The 18,992-nt window shown below is 42.1% G+C and overlaps 1 protein-coding gene across 11 annotated transcripts in view; it reads left to right on the top strand.

The window, feature by feature from the left end:
• MBNL2 (muscleblind like splicing regulator 2) overlaps positions 1 to 18,992 on the top strand; it is a 108,685-nt gene that overhangs the window by 525 nt on the left and 89,168 nt on the right. Inside the window, exon 1 of one of the 11 annotated variants that reach the window (XM_035319132.1) lies at positions 15,622 to 15,891. The exons of the other annotated variants lie outside the window; for them this stretch is intronic. The gene's annotated coding sequence lies outside the window, so the exon portion shown is untranslated. Of the gene's footprint in view, positions 1 to 15,621; positions 15,892 to 18,992 lie in introns of those variants that run through there. 11 annotated transcript variants of the gene reach the window in all.

The raw sequence follows: 18,992 nt of genomic DNA, 5'->3' as shown, positions 1-18,992 counted from the left end.
GCCAGCACACGCAAGGAACAGGCACCTATAGGCGCACACGGCACCTATACACGCACACGTATGTTTTTCGAGCCGTGACAACATCGCCTCCGGGCTTCTGTTTCCAGACGCTTTCCTTTCTGTTTCCCTCAGGCTTATTTGCATTTCTGCTCAGAGGTGAGCCCGGCAGTAGGAATGCGTGCTTGAAACAGGAGCAAGGAGCAACGCGGTCGCCTTTAATTCCCCCCACGGAGGACGGCCACGTGGGATTTGCGCGCTGAAGCGAGCGTGTCGCGCCGGTGTACCTTGTTCGGGCTTGTGGGTTTTTAAAGCAGTGTGGACTTGCAGGCAGGAGCGGAAGTGCGATTAATTTGAAGCACGTGACTTGGCCCGGTGCTTATCATTTTAACGTGGCGTTCATACCTTGGTAAATATGCATAGATTTAGCCATCTGTCCTGCCTTTTCCCTTCTTGCATGCACATACCGGTGTGTGTGTTCACACAAATGAAAAATGTGCCTATAGTAGGCTTTAGGGCCAAATACGTGCTTAAACTCTTCTGGGAAATACTCTAAAGTTACTGTGGAGGACTGATGGGAAGCTTCTTTGATGCAGTCTTTTGACTATGTGTTTGTTTTTATTTTAAAATTGCTTCAGCGATGCCAGTTGGTAACTTGCAATGCACTGGGTGTTAAGGCTGTTTGCATACACGCACTGCAGCTGGTACCACTGCTGGAAAGCATGCCGTTCTTCCCGCTGGGGACAAGGCCCTTTTGTGTAGTGTCAGCTAAGTAGGATCTTATAGGGTACGTGAAGCTGGGGAAGAGCCCCGCAGCCTCTCCCTTCCATGCTGTGGAGGTCTGGGGGTGCCAGCCGGTGCTGCTCATCAGATGCTGGCTGGAGCCCCAAAGTGGGGCAAGCCAGTCTTTGGGTCTTGCCAGCGTTGCTGGCCCGTGCTATGGCTCGTCTATGTGCAGGTGAAATTCAGAATATGTTTCCCTATGTCACCAGAGGAGTGGTACCTCAGCGCTGGGCAGGTATGTGGGTGGGCCACATGGCTTGTGTCACCCCAATCTGCTTTCCCTCGGAAACTTACCTCTGTTATCATTTATGGCCCTCTCTGAAGAAACGGCCTATTTTTAGACCTCGGTAGACCTGCCAAAATCTCAAATCTTTGCATTGGTCTGTTTGGGATTGTGATGCTGAAATCTTCATTTGAGCATCATTTTCTTAAATTTGGCTTTTGCAGAATAACAGTTGTCATAAGAAGATTAAAAATAAAGTCTACTTGCTGTTAACACTTGGTGGGTGAAATTTTCATCTTGTCTACTACATCTGGTCTGTAGCTTCTCTGCTAGCTGCATAGTCTCTAGAATCGTAGTATGCAGTACTGAATAGACTGCCTTTTCTTCTAGCCTAGGGATTCTCAAACCATAGTACATGTACCATAGCAAAAGTGGTATGTGAGGTGGACCAGTGATGTGTGACTGCCCCGGGTTTGGGAACCCTCCTAGTCTTGCTTTTTCTTAGCTTGAAAGCTCAATTACAAGGCAGCGGAAAAAATTCTGTTAACAATTTATGGCAGGAAGAAGGAAAAGCATACAAAATTGGTATTCCTTTTGCTGCGTGATGGTGTTGGATGTTTCTACATCCTCTGGGTAGCTCTTGGAATCTCAGCAATGCTTTATGATTATTTTTACTCCTTACACTGATGAGTAAAATTATAGAGCCTAGTTTATTTAGGTTTGGCATGTTCTTACTGAAACTGATGCTATGCTAGGTGAATGAACAGTCTGCTTGTTTATACTACCTTCTTTTTTTTTTTTTCATTTTTAATAGGCCCCCATAGGTCTTACTGTGGTATTAGTAGGTTTCAGAATTTGGTTTAACCTGCCAACAAAAACAGAAACAAAGATCCATGAGCCATATTAAACTTGTTAGTGAATAAGGTATTTTAATACTGTCCGTTATCAGGGTAGAAACCTCGCTTCAGATGGCTCCATCCAGTGCTACAATCACAGTTACTTCTCTTTTACATTTTTTTTTGTTTGTTTTGGCCATTTATTCTTAGCTCTATGGTGCTGGAGTGAGTACTCAGGACAGATGTGAACATACTACCTTCATCTTTGAAGAGTTGTAAAGTAACCTAACTGGATTCCAAATCTCAGTGTATTTTTCCTCATGCCCCTCTATCATATTTCAAACTCTTTCTGTCTAGTCATTACTCTTTCCAGATGTCTTTCACTAATCAAATCTTTGCTGGATCACTTTTCTCCACATGAGTTATGCGTTTTTTTTTTTTTTTTTATATAGGCATCCAATAAATTGAAATGCCTGATGAAAGTTTCTTTCTTTTTCTTTTTTTCTTTCTTTTTTTTTTTTTTCTCTATCTTTCGTCAGTACTCTCCCACGTTCATTTGCAACTTTTTGTAAGTAGAGGTAGCTAGAAAGTGTTCATTAAAATGTCACTGAATTGAAAGTCAGGAAAAGTGTTGATCAAAATACTTTTCATTTTCTAGTCACTCATTTCTTGTGAATAAACCTTTAAAAACAAAAATAATCTCCATTTTAGGCTATTGATAATTCCCCTGTGCTTTTTGCACAGTCTTGATCATTATGGATGGATTATTTGTGATAACTGGGTTTGACACCTTTAAAGCTTCAGAGAAACGTGATACTGAAGCACTCAACTAAATTTGGAATAGAAATGCAGTCGGGTATGGCTCAAACAAATACAGGTATGAGGGAAGAGCAGGCATCTTCAAAGAGCTGGAAGTGGTGGATAATGCAACAGTTTATCCCTGTCTTGCAGTTGACCAACATTTTTTGCTCATGCTTGGTGACTGAAGGAAATTATTGTCAGGGATTGTTTTTTTGTGGAGCCTGAGGTAGCCTTTTTGCTGTCCAGGGCCTAGGCCATAGAGCGCTTTAAGACTGCGAGGCAGTTGTTGAGCACTGGGAGGATGCAGTTTGGGAGATGGGGGGATGAAAGTTGTGGTGGTCTGCAGCTCTGTTCCTAGGGAAAGACACAGCACATTCTGAAGTAATGAAATTTCCTAGAGTGGAAGGCTTCATGGCCTGCTACAGTGTATTGCAGGCACAGGTCACTCTTTGCCTAGATAGAGCTGAGACAGCAACGCTGTCGTTGAGTAATGTTTCAGTATGAAAGTATAATGTCAGTGTAAAGTCCAGAAATACTTCTGACCTATGACCAGCTGGGATCATGTATCTTAAAGCAACAAAACCAGAGTCTGTAGGTGGCTGCAGACTCTCGAGTGTTTTCTCTGCTCGCTGGTGAATTACAGGTTTAGATTTAACTTCAATTCAATTTAACTTCAACCACTCCTCAGCAGCAGGTCGTTTTGACAGTGCCACAGCTGTTTGTGCTGAAGGATAAATAGGTCTTGTTGTCTCTGTATTGGAAGAATTAGAGACTGTTTCTGACGCGTTCACTTGCTGCTTTGATGCTGATGTTGGAAAGCAGCACGGAGAGAACTGAGCTCTGTAGGTCTCCACCGGGGAAGGCCGAAGGCTGGTGGAGCAGCTTCCCACTGCTACCAAATTATATTGCTGCTTCTTTTCAATTGCTCCTAGCTTATTCGGGAAGGACCCAGACTTTATCATATTTTGTGGACTCTTGTGAGGTGTCCCCACCCTCTGGTGACAGACCAGTATTTCATGCCTGATGCTATCCGGAGGAGGTCTGGGAGGCTGAGTATATATGAACCTGCATCTCTGCTGACAGGAACTCATTTGATGTGCAGGATGTGCCCTCTCTTTAATTTGGTGTCCCTGGTCCATAGCTTTAGGCTCAATTAGGTGAGCTGATAGTTGGCTTTGTTATTGACCTTTCTCAGGAATGGGAGATTTGGCACTAGCCAGTGCTTGCTCAGGAGAGTGGCAAGATTTTTAAATTTTTCAAGGAGGAAGGGAAATTCTGAGTATTTTGTTAATGGTTTAAGTCTGGAAAGAGTGTGGGTTGAATTCACAGGTCTTGGAAGAAAACATGTTTTGAAGAACAGGGATGTCAAAATGTACTCAGCTTGGTTTGTGAGTGAGCTGTTAGTGGGTATGGGTGAAGTGTGTTCTTGTTAGCTGAAAGGGGTTTCAAAGTGTGCACAAGGTTTTTATGAAGTAGGACGTTTCCCTGCAGCGCTCTAAGTTTATATGGACGTTATGGGCGCTGAGCATCAATGGCCTTAGCATAAGCTTTGATGAATTGGTTACTTGGCCATTATTTGCTGTCCTACAATCTGGAACTTCTGTCCTATATGTGTGATTGAATAGTCTAAAAATATCAAGGTGATTTTTGATTTTTGGGTGTGTTACTGGAGCAGTGGTTGTTGAGTTTTTACTGTGTTTATGATCTTTGCTAGTAGCACCAGTTAGCAGTTCCCTGAGCACTCAGGTGCTTGCCATGCTTGCCTTCTGTGAACTGTACAAAATTTTGGAGTTTCCCAGCCTTTGTTCTACCGTGGCTTACTGTAGTTCCCAATTAACTGGGAGTTCTTCCACTTGCTTGAATGAGGAGGTGCTTTTTCCAAAATGGCAATAATGTTGTGACATCCTTAATCTTCAAATTCTCTGTCAGGTCCGTAATACAGCCAGTTCTTCAGGTTGGACCAGAGGTGACCTGTGAAGGTGTCAAGGGAACTATGAGGAAATTGGCTTTTCATACAAAACATGAAAAGATGAATTCTGGAGACTTAGCATGTTTAGCCTTGTCAATATACTTGCTGAAATTCCATAGATTTATCATTCTGGTACATTTTGCTACCTTCCATTACAAGGTATTAGTGTTAGCCTTCCTAAATCTGTTCGTCTATTGTAGCCTTTAAGTGAATAAATGTTAACTTTAGCTTTCCAGATTAGTGAAATATAATAAAAATGCCTTACAAGAAACACCTTAGATTTCATATTTGCAGAACAGGTGAATAAAATGCTTCCTGCCATCTGCTTGTGCTTGAGTCTTTGACTTAGTATCATGAGGGGGGGAAGAAAAAGATGTAGGATTTAGATCTCCAGCTTTGGGTGATGCAATTCCGATCAGGTATTTCACTCCTGAGAATCTGTATTGCCTGTTGGCAGTTAGAGGTAGGTCTTATGTTACTCAATTCATTCACTTAATTTCATAATGCTTTATGCTCTTTGCTTCCTGTTTGTGATGGACTGCATTTCTCGTGATACAGCTTTTAGAAGATATCTGATTTCTCTGGCTCTTTTCCAAATTTCTTGAACTGTCTATTCCAGTTAATACTTTGGTAGTGAGTACATGGTAGTGGACTCTGTCATATGGATTGCTAGATGCCCCAGGAGAAGTATGGTTACCCTGGTATTCTTCCTGGGGCTACAGACTGATGAGTTTTGGGAATGGTTAGACCTGGCAATGCATCCTGTACAAGCAATGGTGTCTGACATTTTCTTGACATAACCTGTCCTTACTGCCATGAATTAGAGGAAGGGGGAAGAAAAATCAATACACTTTCTGAGCTGTAAAGCAGCCTATTGACTAATAGCGTGGCAATAACTGGAGGCCAGAGCTGGGTGGAGCTCAGTACTCCTCCCTCGTGAGGCAGCAGGGTGGTTTGGTAGTCTGAATTGTGGTGATGGCCCGAGGGCTGACAGGAGGATTAGTACGGCATTGTCCTCACTTTCTAGAGAGCTTACTTCATGCTTCTTTAAAATTTTCAGAGATGACTGAAGCCCTTTTTCTTGCAGCAGTACCTGCAGTGCCAATCCTGCAAGGGCTGGTCCCTGATGCTGCTGAGTCCCTAGTGGAGGAGGTCTGGAAACAAACTGGAAACGAGGATGATGTCAGTTTGTGGGATGCAGTGCAAAAGGCTTTGGGGATTGAGACAATGAGTTTTCTGAACTGGAGGAGTGATTAAAACTGCTGTAGTTCTGCTTTGTTTACATCAGCAGAATTTTGTCAAGGGGTTGTAATTATTTGTTGCTTTCTGCATAAAAGACTGAAAAAAGGAGTAGACTGAACAAAATGAGATATTCTTAAAGGGATTTTTTTTAGAGCTGTCAATACACTTCAGGTTATGTTGTCTCAAAAAGAAATGTTTGGACATGGCCATAACGGGCAATGTCTGCATCAAATCTTGGTTTCTGAAGGATGCATAAAGGATTCATCTAGAAAGCAAGCACTAATAACTTCATTTCTTTGTTGTTCGGTTGTCTTTCAGTAGCTGGAAGGGTTTTAATGAGACAGTGTGGCTTCGTGGTAGATATCTGTGTAAAATGGAAGTGTGCTCAATACATAAAATATCTGAGAGGACATAATAGCAGGGCCCAAAATTCTGTGGACCTTTCTGTGCAGGATCCATGGCTTTTAACCTATCCTTCTGCCAGCAGTTCAAAGAAGAAACAAAAGAAGCAAATGCAAAAAACACTTGAGCGGTATTCCCTTGTATATGCTGCCAAAAGTAAAGGACCAGATGATCTTAAAAGTCTTTCCCAACCTTAATGATCCTATGAATGAGATAAAGCTAACGTTTCTGTAGTTCACCCATATTGAACCAAGCATACCTTCACTGCTTTTGTTCAAGGTGCTACGTCCAGCTCAGACGAAGACCTGTTGCTGTGTCTAGATCCAGTGTGGAGCTACCATTATGAACAGGGGTCTGGGCTGAGGGAGCTGGGGGTTTGAATCGGATGACAAAGCTAAAGGACAACTCGGTAGCTGCTTACAGGCACTCAAGGATATGCTTATGAAGATATTAAAGCCAAACTCTCCTAAGTAGAGCCTGATGACAGCGAAGGGCAATAGCAACATGTTTTTTGCTTTGGAGATTCAGGTTGGACATTGGGAGGATAGTGCAGCACTATGGCAGGTCCTCCAGAGAGGCCAATACCTGTCCCCAGGACTCATCGAGACAGTGCAACAGCTGAACTGGTCTGCTGGTGGTGATGGTTTTGTTTTGAGTTGAAGGCTGGAGCAGGTAACCCCCATTAACAGGCTTCTTTTTGTCTCACCCAGCCCAGATAGGAGGGCAAAAATCCTTGTGTGGTTAATACTGCCTGAAGAGACAAACCCCGAGTCATGGGCCTGCTAAAGCTGGCTTCACAGGATGAGGTGCCATCGTGATCACCAAGAGGGCAGGTGGACTGTGGTGAAACTGGCCTTAAGATCTTAAGTTCATAAGACTGTATTCCGAGTGCAGCAAAGGATCTATATAATCTCCATGCTGCACTTTTCCTCTGCAGTCCCCTTTGCCTAGTACTCCCTGTAAGCTGAAGGTAGCAGACAGGATACCTTCTAATCTTATTTTGCCTCCACTAATATGTATTAGTGCTAATATTTAATCGTTATTCCAGTTGGTACTGGGGGAATAGCCAAATGAATGGCTCTGACAATTTTTTATTTCATTTTTTCTGAGAGAGGAAGAGAAGAGAGTCAGAGTAAAATATTGAAGCAGTAAAGTGCACAGTGTTAGAAAGCTGGATGCTATCCACTTACAGAGTTTTCCCTACAAATAAACTCTCCTTTCTGTCTTTGGACCTCTAGTGAATGAAATAGTGTGTGCATTTTGATTTTGAGGCATTCTTTCTGCAATTTCCTTCATTTTTGAGGTGGTGGGATTAAATCTGGAAGTATGCTGCTGGAGCCATACTGTCATCAGAGATTAGGCTTTTGGATGCCATTTTATCCCACATCTAGTGCTTCTGCTAGAGAACCTTGTTTCTCGCCCTTCATTACTCCTTGTTTGCTTATTTTTCCTGAGTGAAAGCAATTCTTGTTTCTTCCTCAGTGTACAGCTCTTTATTTTCTTGGTTTCTGTTAGCTTAATGTGACATCAGAAAAAATGAAGGTCCATGATCATGTATATTTATATAGTGTTATGTGGCAGAATAACCGGGCAAAGAACCACATGTAATGTTTTAAAACATTACACAAATGAAAGCATTCTTGGTGCTTCACAGTAACCATACAGCAAGCTGAAACAAATCAACCTTTTTTGAGGTGAAAATTGAAATTTGGTGTAAAACTCATGACTGTTTGAATGCACGTAATTCTGATGTTTAAAGAAAAGCTTGCCTATGTGAACACAAACTCAAAGACTTCACAAAACAGAACTGCCTGCTAACCAAAAGGCTAGTTGCTTGCCAGCAGTTCAGTTGGCATAGCTTTCTCCTACCTGTCATCCATACTTCACAGAAAGAAATAAAACCCTGTACTTACATACTCCAGTCCTATCCTCCTTGCCAAAGTAATGCTTTGTTAATTACATGGAGTCCTCTACTCTTACGTGTGCGGGTCATTAATTGCTGTAAAAGGGTGAGGGATTCAATCCTGCTCTTACTGATTTTATAAAACAAAAATTATTCAATTGCTTCTCATTTTCTCTGAAGTCTCCTGGAGCTTATTTTCTCTGCTTACAGTGGAGATTGCTTGATGATTTTGCTGCATGCCCCTGAGCATCTACCCTACGGGCTCATGCTGTTAAGTGGCGGCTTGTAGGGAAATGGCAGCTAGCGTCACCTGCTAAATAGCAATGGGATGTTTTGCACCTACGTCGCAGTAGGGTGCAAAAACAATAGAATAATTTTAACCAATTGGAGTGAGTTGAATTATTTTTGTGCTAATTGAAGATAGGGATAATCAAAATACAGCTTACTTTTGGTGTCATCTTTTTCCCCTTGGGTTTATAATGGAGTAATAAAATAGAGCTCTTGGATTTAAAGGATAATTAAAGAGTCCTCATTACATCACTGGTCAGAAAAATTATCATTTGCAGCCATTGCCTGAATTATATGCAGGATCTGGGTTATGTTAGAGGCTGATAACTGAAGCTTCACAGAAGACTAAGAAATACTTGGTTTACCTGCAGAAAATGTAATCAGAATATTTTTTCAGGTAATTCTATTAAATATTATTTGTGTTAATTAGGAACTTTTTAGAGGACAAATCTTGTTCCTTTATTTAACAGCCCGGTAGGTTGGCTGTTCCAGGAAGCCAGCAAATGCTAGCTTCTCAGGATAAGAGGCAGAAGTTTCGTATATGTGTCTTCCACCTATGCTCCCTGAAGCACAAGGGGTATTTCCTACGTCCATGTGACTTTGGGATGAGGTTAGTAGGTTTCTCTGACAAGGTGATTTATCAAGTGGTTTCCTCCTGTTGTAGGTTTGAACGGGAGCTACTCCAAATCTGAGGCCAGAACAATAGCTATGGAGGAAATTAGTCATGGAAGGATCTGAGGAGGAAGGAGCATGTTTTTATCAGCAATGGAAGAACTTCCCAATACCCAGTGGTCTCACTGAAGATAATTTAGGTAGTACTGCACAGTGGCTGTTTACACCTTTGCATTGTTTCCAGCTGGATACTGAAGACTTACAGGCACAATGTTTTCTTTCTTCCTAACTAGACACGTTGCTAAAAGAGTTGGAAGGTTATGCTCTGATGTTTATTGAGGATATTGTGTACATTTTTGGATGGGTTTAGGTACCTAAATATATGACATCTAAAATGACACAGGACCATTTTATATCTGAGAGATCTGCATAGGGCACACAGATATAACGCAGGCCATACCAATGGCTCACTCTTTCAGCAGTTGCCACTGGAGCCCAAAGGGAACTCCCTAGGAAGTCTAAGAAGGCACTAGATATCTGAGCTTGGGTGACTACAATGTTGATGCTACTGTTTTAACGCTTCTGTGATTTGGTACTTCAGATAACTGCAAACAGCTTTTTTGGCTGTCATGAATGTTTCTGATGAAACTTTTGTGTAAGACTGCATTCTAAGAGCTAGATAACGAAGGTCATTTGATAGTTTATTTTACCTGACTTATTATTTTGCCATTTTCCTAGCTTATACAGACAACCCAGCAAGAAATCAGTTGTCTTACTAATCTTTCCTCTCCTAAAATCCTCCCCTGAAAGCCAAAGAGAGAATCAGAAAGAAGAACCTAGTCTGACTCCTCTTAGGTTAATTTGGTGTCAGTCAGTTGTTCAGAGGAAGAAAGCATGAGGGTGTGCAAGGACTGATGTTCAGTCAGCGAAAAAAAAAAAAAAAAAAATCACCCTGGAACATATTCAGCATAGCTTAGAGAACAAGCTTATGTAGCTTATATAGCAACATAACTGGAACATGCGTATAGCAAGCTGAGGATTTACACCAAAGCTGTAACTGTGCATTGTGAAAATATATGTGTTCTTAAGCTATATGCTTATGTCTTTAGTTACTTGAAGTTAATTTGAAAATGAAAAGAACTATCCAGCAATGTAACTTAAGAGGCTACATTCTTAAGCTCCTAATGAAGATTCTTCTATAGTAATATCTCACTTTTTATATGCTTAACAAAGGACTTAATAGAAGGGTGGCCATCTCAGGTAATCAATAGAAAGACATTTTTAGGATATGGAAGCATCTCTTAGAATATCTTTCTTCGGGATAAGATGAATCACAGCCTACAAATGCCTATTTCTCTCCAGTGACTATAAAGAGAGAGGGGGAGTAGGGTGACTCACTGAGATGTGGTTGTTTATATTTGGCCACATATATTTCGAGCTAAGCACATAAGGCTACATCCAGAGGCAGCTCGGCTCTGCGGTGCACCCAGGATACATGTCTCAAATGTTCAGCTATAAAACCTGGTTGGAGTGTGCTGCAGCTTCTTCTGGCTGGCACGTTCATTGCCCGTCCCAGCTGCAACCACCGTGAGAAGGAAGGGTGCATGCATACTCAGTTTTCTTCCTGATGGGGATGTGGTGTCATCCCAAAATAAAGTCAGGATGCAGGCAGGGTGCGAGCCTGAACCCATGCGTTTGGATCTCGTAATTTAGATGGCTTAAATTCCCTGTGCAACCAGCGGGTGGAGAGAGGAGATTTAGAAGGCCTCCAGAAGCCACCTCAGGTTTGGTAAGGTGAATCCTAACTTCTGACTTTGAGTAAGTGCTTGCTTCTGTCTTTTTGTTTCATACTTCTCTCCGCATAGATGGTGAAACTAGATCAGTCTTTTCTTGTCTGTGTACAATCAATTTCAAGGTTTTCTAGGTTAGGAGGAAGTGGGGATGTCTAGGTATGAGAAAGTTAAAGCATTTGGAATCCTGGACTCACAGTTCCTCTAAGCATATTTAAAAAAACAAATTGGGTCTCTCAGCATCCTTTCAGAACATCATGCCTAATTCTGGTCAGTAACTTGAATTTTGGCAGTGCTGGAGATCTTATTTTTTAAACTTAAAAGGATTTCTAGCATTGCTTCAGCCCCATTATCTCAGAAATAGTGAGATATTTTGCAAAGGCTGGCATCAGTAGCATTGTGCATGAATAGGTCTGGGTGTCTAGATTTAAACTCTTGCCAGCTGCCTTGAATTTTCTTTCTGCTGTCATTCAGACCATAGCTACTAAGGCTGAATTTTGCCGGTAGTAGCAGTTGTGGGAAGTTACTAGGGGAAGAGTCTATTACTGACACAAGAAATAGTTTTGAAGTTCTTTTCCCCATTGCTGAACTTACCGAAATGTCACTGTTGCCATAGGTCATTTATGCAGGGCTGAAAATCATCTTCCTGCTGTACTCAGTATCATGTCAGTTGCTTGGCGCTTTAAATGCTGGTGATACCTATAGTCCATACTTGCATAGCTGTGTTTAAATCAAGAAGTTTTGTTGTTTTGGGGATTAGATCTAATAGCTATCATTCAAGAGTAAAAAACGCAAAAAGAAAAATGTACATTTTGCTTATTCCAGTTTACTGCAACTTTATTGCTTCCAAAATTGTTCAATTTTCTCCAAAAGTTTTATCCACAACCTTCAGAAAATTGTGTGTAAGAATCACCTTCAGCAGTGTTTTTACCTTGAATCATTAATTACAGGAAGCTCTCAAACAGAGCAGATGGCATTTCTGTGTTCAGAATGTACCTTTATTTGTTTTTCTTCTCTCAGTTTGTCATCTGAGTTTCTCTGCTTCTGTAAGATTTTGTCATATTGCAATTAAATATATAATAGAATGTATAAGTAGGCCTGAAAAATGAAATCCTGTCCTTTTTCTTTGTAACTAATGTGAAAAATGCATGATTGGATGGGCACATCTCAACTTCAGATCAGTCACTCTGGAGCTCCTTGCTCAATGTACAGAAAAGGTATTTTTAAATATATATTTTCCTTCAGTCTGTGAACTCATGCCTTACTTGCTGCATGCTACTCAAACACCATTTTTTTAGAAAGATTATGTATTTTTATCTTGAGCTTTTTGATGGGGCTTAGCTGAGGGGCTGACACATACGACCATTTATTTTCAGCACACCTTAGTGATTTGAGAGGATTCTTGTAATTTGACAAGGGAGGAACTAAAATGTAATCATCCACTCGAGGAACCAGGTAAGCACATAGCTGCTAGTTTTGCTTACATAATTTAAGAGGATCGTCATAGAATGGGTTGGGTTGGAAGGGACCTTAAAGACGATCTAGTCCCAACCCCCTTCCATGGGCAGGGACACCTTCCACCAGACCAGGTTCCAGCCCCATCCAGCCTGGCCTTGAACACCTCTAGGGATGGGGCATCCACAGCTTCTCTGGGCAACCTCTGCCAGTGCCTCACCACTCTCAAAGTGAAGAATTTCTTCTTAAATCTAATTAAATCTCCCCTCTTTCAGTTTAAAGCCATTCCCCCTTGACCCATCACCAGACTCCCTGACAGAGTCCCTGCCCAGCTTTCCTGTAGGCCCTGTTTAGGTAGTGGGAGGCCTCTGTAAGGTCTCCCTAGAGCTTCTCTTCTCCAGGCTGAACAGCCCCAGCTCCCTCAGCCTGTCTCTTGCTCAGAGCTGATGCTCAGCATGGGCCTGGTTTGGTCCTCCAACGCTCCCTGTCCCACACCTGGAAGCTTTGGCACCGTCAATGTGTGTGCTGTGGAGCAGTGCCACTGAAATAAAGCTGTGCAGGCAGTGGTGAATCCCAGTGCTTCTGGGCTTTGTGCTGGTAACTTGTCTGGTTTAAATTTTTGGGGTATCTTGGAAGTTTCCTTCTCAGAAGCAAACTAACCACACACCAAAGTTCCTGATGTGTGTTGCCACATTGGTTCATTGGGAAAGGGGGACCATAGCTGTGTGTCCTGCTGGACAGGAGAGGTCAGGGGACAGGGTGCTGGCACCAAGCTGAGCAACATGGCTGGCCTGCCTTTCCACAGCTCCTCTGTGGGCAGAATGGTGGTGTCTGCATTGCACATCCTCATCCTTGGGCCCTGTGTGGTGCTGTGGGGCCATCGGGCTTCATCGCTCTTTTGTCCTTCCCTTGGTATCATCTCTCGGCTCCTGGCCGTGCTGGACCCGCTGGTTCTCCGTGCTGGCTGCTCTCTCAAGCTCCTCATCCAGCTGAGACACTCTGCTTCCTTGTTTTAACCTTTTGCTCAACCAGACCCAGGATTCCCAGACTCCGGCTCCTGCTTTTCCTCCCCTTCCTCTAATTGCGACCTCTCCTGTTCTGCCCAGCTTCGTGCCATGTTTTAGTCCTCTTGACCTTTTCTCACACCCTACTGTGGTGCTGTATGAAGAGTCTGTCTCCTGCACATCCGTGGGGCATCAGCCGAAGGGTCACGAAAGCAACAGGCGAGGTTGTCTTCCTGCTGTCACTTCCAATGTCTGGTCTTTGGCAGATGGGAGCAGCAGTTACAGGGGAAATCCTGCTAATCTCCTGTAACCTGAGCCCATTACATGCTCAGTCACACTGTGGGGCTGGTGCCTTTCCAGCCACATAGGGAGGAGGTGGTGGATGCTTGCTGCAGAACATTTTCTGTGATTTACGTTGCAGAACTCAGAAGGAAAAATGGGAAGGTGTATCAGCTGAATTCTGGTAGGTCCTAAGGCTTTGTCTGATACAAAGATATTTTCATAAGAATAACAAAATAGCTATTCTAGCCTTTAAAATTTAAAGTAAATAAATAACAAAGTAAATAATAAAGTGAGGGATCAGCACCCTGCCAAATTTCAAGCCTGCCCTGTCAAGGGCGAGTAGAGTTCCCCAGTTGAGTCGGTTGCGAGAACGGCAGAGCACCGTGTTTTTGTCTAGCCTGTCTCAGAAATGGGCAAACTGTGTTTTGGCAGACAAATAAATAAATCCTGCAGCAGATGTCCAGCATGGAAAATTTTAACACAGGCCGTTTGAGTTTGACAGAATCAGAGGAATGTGGAAAATACCAACGAGATGCACCAGGCCACCTCGATAATAGATGGAGCAGGCCAGCCGTGTGACCTGTCTGTGGGGTTCTCCTGAGACTTTTCAAAACCAATTATTTAGGGTTTTGTTGTTGTTGTTAAAAGCAGAGAATGGAGGGGGTGATTCAGCAGAGAGGGAGGGCTGTCTTGTAGGAGTCTCCTAGGCTGAAGCCAGCAGAAACTTGAACTTGAAGGAGGTGGAGCTGTGAAGGGACGGGGGAGAGGAGTGTCATGGTCAGGTGGTGGGGACACCGGTGGCAGCGGGCCAGGGGGCTGAGCCAGGGTGGTGGTAGTGCCAGGGAGGGGGAGACCCTAATAAATTGGATGGGAGATGATGAAGTCCAAAGGAGAGGTTTTTTTTTGCTTGCTGGATGGCAGGGTAATGGATTTTGGAAAGCGTCATTTCTAATATGCAAAACAGGCGATAGGAAACAATGAAGCCTTGGGATGGAGCTGCTGGTTGAATGAAGGCTTTGTTTTCCTCTCGTCTATTCACATTTTTCAAGTTTTAGTGGAATTTAAATAGATTTTACACATTTTTCTATAATGGATTGAATTGCATAAACAGCTGTCTAAAGTAGTATTGCACTGCAATCTTTATCCCTCTCTGGATAAAGATTGACTTTCTGGTTAAGCTCATTTTTGTATTTTTTCTTAATTGCAACTCTTGTTCAATAATCCTTTGCTGCCTTGCTCTCTTATTTAAAACTCCAGCAAAAACTGTGAGCAAATTGACTGACACCAGACCTTGTGTAACGGGTGTATCGATCTGCCCACAGTTTGGCTTGAAAATGGCAACTGGTTTCATAGTCCTTACGCCTGAACCTCGACGCTAATGAACATCAGTGTGGGCATGTACCACAGTTTGGGGGCCGCTTATGTGTTTTTTCTGCCAAGGGCATTAAAACATCGTCAGGTGGATAGTGTCTTTGTCAAGGAGCATCCCATACCTGCGGTCCATGACAAAAGGTCTCAAATATTATGAAAGTCGCTGTATATGTGGCTGTTAAATGCAAACACTGCGCAGTGGGGTTGTGCAGTATTAAAATGAGAACATCACAGTCTGAATCGGAGTGCGCGTTGGCTGCACGTTAAAATAAGGGGCGGATTATTTGCCTTGAGATGCACGGCAAACCTTTACAAACAAAACGGCATCGCTGCAGTTCTACGATTTCACCAGTGCTGTTTGTGCACGCCTTTATGCCCAGCAAAAGCTCCTAAATCCCTCGTGCAAAAACATCGCCGAGGTGCCGCGGCGATGGAGGGGAAGGGAGCTGTTTGCGTTTGCCGCATGTGGTATTTCATGGAGGGGATCGCTTCGCCTCCTCGCCAGCAAAACTCCTTTCCTGGGCGAGGGAAATTCCCGGTTCATCAGTATGGACGCATTGTTTTTACACGTTGGAAGCGCTGTGTTGCTGTGTCAATCACCCCGATACAGTCGGTGCGAGAGCGGCAGGGCTGACGATGCGGGGTGTGATTGGCTGCCATATGCTGGGAGGGCTCTGGGAGAAGGAAGGGCTGCAGTCCTTCAGCAACAGAGTTTAGGCTGTGTCTTTGCTTCATCATCTGAGGGGAAAAATCCCCCGATAAGGCACAGGGCTTCCCGAGCGCCAAAAAAAAAGGAGGGGGGGGGGGGACTGCGGATCGTTTTGGGTGAAAAATATTCATCACGATGATGGAACGGGAAAGGTGCGGCTGTTTGTTGATAGCAGACGTTTCTGTTCCCGTTGGAAATGTGCCGAATAGACAGAGCTGAACAAGGTAGGAGGATCGTTGTCTTTTATTGAATGTTTAAAGAGTTTGCTGCAGTGTGCTGCATACTGTATGTGTTGCCTGGGGGAGTCGGGGAAACAAGATTTCTCCGGTGAATACCTGCTGTCGGGGCGCAGTATGCGGATTTTATGCTAACTTGTTTTCTAGGGGAGTTCAGTCACAACACAAGCAGCTCTTTTCAGAAATAGACCGTGAGTATATGCGTATTAAAAATAACGCGAGCAAAAATAAAGAAATAGGTCAGTGTGTTTCAGAAGTACGGCACCCTAATTGGATTTTTAGCTGGGCTGCCGCCTGGCAGTGCTTCCTAGCTCTAATAAAGAGAATGAGTCAACCTGGAAATCTGTGAAGTTTATAGCAGATACGTCTGAAGATTTATGTGAATTAGAATGGCTCTTATAAATAATTCCCTATTGGAGGCTTTAACTAAAGCCAGGACGGTCTGCCTGGGGCTTGAAGGAGCTGCACGGTGAGATTACAGTATTTTACTCCATTACAAAAGTCTAGGCATTTTAGACTGCGCAGTGATTCCTTGTGTTCCTGAAGGCAAGCTGTTAGAGTTTGTCGTATTGTAGTTCAGTCGAGCATTTCCCCTGCCATTTCCAGGTCTTTGTCTCGGCAACAAAACAGGACCTTTACGTGAAAACAAGGAAAACAAGGTTAATAATACGTACTGCAATTATCTGATCTTTATGCATTTTTAATGAGAGAACACACAGCTAGCAGAATAATTTAATGAGCAGGCTGGCTTTCGCAGCAATGATTTCACTGCTGAGACGCATCAACTTTCTTGCTGAGGAGGAGCCTCGGGAAGCAATGGAAAAGATTTATGTTAAGTGCTCTGGAGAGAAGGAAAAAGATTATTTAGACAGAAGTCTGTAGAATTTTGGAAGGATAGAATTATTATTCATTATTATTACTTGTTAGGGGTTGGAAGCAAACTTTACCATTGTATTGCTGGAAGGGTCTGAGGACATTGCCTCATCCTGTGATGTGCTAAAGCCTCTTCAACTTTCTCAGACTGCCATATGCACTGATGGCGCTCAGTACCAATCAGGATCCCACCCAATTAGCTACCTGAATTACCATGCTGTCTTTAGCTGTGTTGATAGCAATATCATCAGAATACACAACAAAGTTTTAAAAAAAAAAAAAAAAAAAAGAAGCTTTTTTATGAAGATTAACAGTTGGTGAAACAATAATACCCTTGAACACTATATATAAATATTTGTATTCAGATAAGATGTGGGTTAAAAAAAAGTCAAGCGTGTGAGCTAAGGAGGACTGAAGATCAATGTCTCCAAGAAGAAATAAGGTAAACGAACATTTTACTGAGCAGAAAACTTTAAATGGTGTTTAAAAAAAGAAAAAGAAAAAAGAAACCTTTCAATTTAAGCTAATTTTTCAAGGGTTTCATTAAATAGGTCCTGCTAGACCAACTGTCCCCCTTGTCCTGTCCCATTCATCCCCTACCTTTTCAAGGAGAGGTGCAGGACATGGGCTCAAAACTTCTGATGTCACCGCCCAGCTCCTCACATCTGACTTTTTTTCTGCAGAGGTTGATTCAAATTCCTTGTTACCTGGCTAAATGCTTGCTGCAGACCCGGAGCTGGGATGTTGACACATCTTCAGTTTATGAATCAGTAATTTACAAACACCGCGCTCTTCTAAGTTACAGCAACCTCACGTGTCTTCTGAGAATTTCAAGCTGCTAACAAGCTGCATATGTCAGGATGTAGAAAATTATTATTAATGGAGTATGAATATGTACATTTCGCTGTTGATGTTCAAATGTAGTGTTTGTGTGCACAGTATGCTAAGCATTTGAAGCAAAAATTGATAATTAGAAGTCAATCTTATGTTATGAAGTGTGAGGGTTTTTTTTTTTTTTTTTACTTTTGCAAATAAAACTGTTTTCATGCACAGCTTACACAGGAAAATTTTCAGCCTCATTTTTCGAGACTGCCTTTTTCAGATGATTTAAGCGGCTGTTTTTTTTATCTTTGAGATGGCAATATGTAGAATTATCATTCTTATGTCTAACTGCCAAAGTGAAAACTTGCATTCATCACTCAATCAAACAGCTTGTAACAACACACCAGGTGGAATACACAATCAGTCAACAAAGGGATTTAACAAAAATCTTGCCTGCTCAAGGTACGCTTTTTTTTGTGGAGGGTTTTTGTCTTGGAGGGCAAGGATGGTAATAAATACTCTGAATTTGTTTTTATGTAAATAGTTGGTAATAAAATTATTTTGGGCCAGATTCTGGTACCTCTTTTCATTTAATATCTTTTCTGCTTAATTTCTCTGTGGGTTTCATCAGAGCCATTTGTGCAGTAATATCTTACTGTGTTCAGTCTGTCTTTTTTTCAGGGAATAAATTACTCAGTATTGAATTAGTTTCTTCATTTTCCTAAGATAGTATTTACTAGTGAGTTACTAGTCCTGAAGTATAGTGTTGTGACTCAAGAATGTTTATAAAGGGAGATCAAGTTCTTCATTTGTAAGCATGTATTTTACAAAACGCTAAAATAAGTATATGCTAAAAATATATATTTTTTTTCTGAGCAAGAAAAATAGCTACTAATATTATATAGGATTTCAGGCACTCAGGTCTGGTAAGTCATCTCAGCTGTGGATGAATGTTCTTCTCTGTTGCTTGCAAGTATGTCAGGAATAAGCTGCACTGTGTTTATTTGTAAAAAGGTCTGTAAAATGTTCACTTTTTATAACATGGAGAGATGAGAAAAAGACCTAGTGTTCAAATGAAATTCCTCATTAGTAATTCCACATATGGTTTTATTTCTTAAATCGTTAGTGAGACACATTGCTAAGGTTTAAATTTCAAATAACAGCTATTAATGATATCTTGCTCTCCAGAGTTACTGGAAATTTCTTTGACTTTAAGGATTCTTTTTATCTTTCAGAGAAGAAATGCTTTTTTTAAAGCTCAGTGACTTTCTACTTTCTTTGTGAGTAAAAACACATACCTCTTTACAAAACCCTAGCAAAAGAGAATATAATCTCTTGCTTTAGAATTTATTAGTATTTTTTCTTTTTAAAACCATTTTCCAGCCTTTGGTCGT

Source organism: Oxyura jamaicensis, chromosome 1, assembly GCF_011077185.1.
Source record: "Oxyura jamaicensis isolate SHBP4307 breed ruddy duck chromosome 1, BPBGC_Ojam_1.0, whole genome shotgun sequence".
NCBI lineage: Eukaryota > Metazoa > Chordata > Aves > Anseriformes > Anatidae > Oxyura > Oxyura jamaicensis.
This window is presented reverse-complemented; position numbering and strand designations above follow the sequence as displayed.